Genomic DNA, 1,417 nt, shown 5'->3' on the forward strand with positions numbered 1-1,417 from the left:
GACTAAGGCGGGGCCTGACGCCTGCTGCTTCCCCATTGGCCCTGACTCTCTGACGTCACTAAGGTGGGGCAGGGGGGCAAGGGGAGGACGGTGCGCGGCTGCCGTGGCAACCGCGGTAAACACACGGCGGGGCTTGAAGTTTGGCTCGAGGCCCAAGGAACCTTTCAGCAGGGCTCCTGAGAGACCGCTTGGTATCAGAGCTGCAGGACCCAAAACATTAGACCGGCTCCAAACCGCCCTTGGTCAAATAATGAAAAAAGTGAAAAAAGGTTTTGAGTACAATTATCAAGTACTGTATTCACTCACTTCTTGAAGGAAACAAGATGAAGCCTATCCGATTTCAAAAACAAAACAAGCACATGTTTCTGTGACCTAAAACTCAAAGCAATAAAGATGTAGACATAGGATCATAAAATGAAAGTAGAAACTGCTCTCTTTCTGGTCCCATCCTTGTCCATTTTAAGGATCAGATCTCATGTTGAAGCTAGTAAGTCTTTAACACCTTTCCAGCATTCTTAACAAGCAGGATTGGGCACAAGATCTGCAGCAAGCAGCCATATCTAATTAAAATTCTCTTTCTATTATTTCCATTATGGTATAAAGGAACCTTCTATTCGTGACAAAAAAACTGATTTTCATCTTAAAGCAGTTAGATACCTTATTGATAAGACCAAACATTTTAAGTGATCTTCAGGAAATGGTACTGGTGAGCTTTAGATATGGTATTATGGGGGGAGGGGGACAACATTAAAGTAATTATCCAACTGTTGAGGTTTGGAAAGTACTATATAGACCCTTCCCAGAGCTGGGGGCAGAGAAGAAGACAAAGACAAAGGATAATGACAAGGAAGGGAGGAAAAGCATCTTGCTCAGACACCCTCAATTTGCTTGTTCCCACACTCTCTGGAGAGTACCCTTGGGGAGTTGGAGGGGTGTCCATGGCTCCTCAGGGCCCTGTGGGAGAGAGGTGGCATGCTGCCACTTGGAAGAAGTGTGCAAGACCTGATTTGGAAGTGGCAGGAGTATTCAGGGTTATTTTTGGAGCTGAAAATTTAATCCTTTGAACCTTTACCCTCCCCCATTTCGCCAGGTTTCTCTGACAGTCCTGCTTCCCTGAGCCTATTGGCTTGAGGCAGGGCAGACTTCACAGTCTAAGATGACACAGCCCTTCCAGGAAATAAATAGGCTATTTTAATTTTCCTCTGGCCTCAGCATGATGCTCAGAGAACATGTATGGATCAGGAAACTTGTAAACTACTTCCATGGCAAAACTTTCTGTACAACATCCCAAATTAGTTTGTTTAGCAAAAAGAACACGTAAAGGAGATCAAACTTTTTAAAAACTATAAAATGAACACAAGCAGTAGTATGACAAACAAGAATATTAAAATACTTCTGGATTGAGGCTAAGCAAAGT

The sequence above is a fragment of the Mesocricetus auratus genome, unplaced genomic scaffold (genome assembly GCF_017639785.1).
Source record: "Mesocricetus auratus isolate SY011 unplaced genomic scaffold, BCM_Maur_2.0 Super-Scaffold_100011, whole genome shotgun sequence".
NCBI classification, from domain to species: domain Eukaryota; kingdom Metazoa; phylum Chordata; class Mammalia; order Rodentia; family Cricetidae; genus Mesocricetus; species Mesocricetus auratus.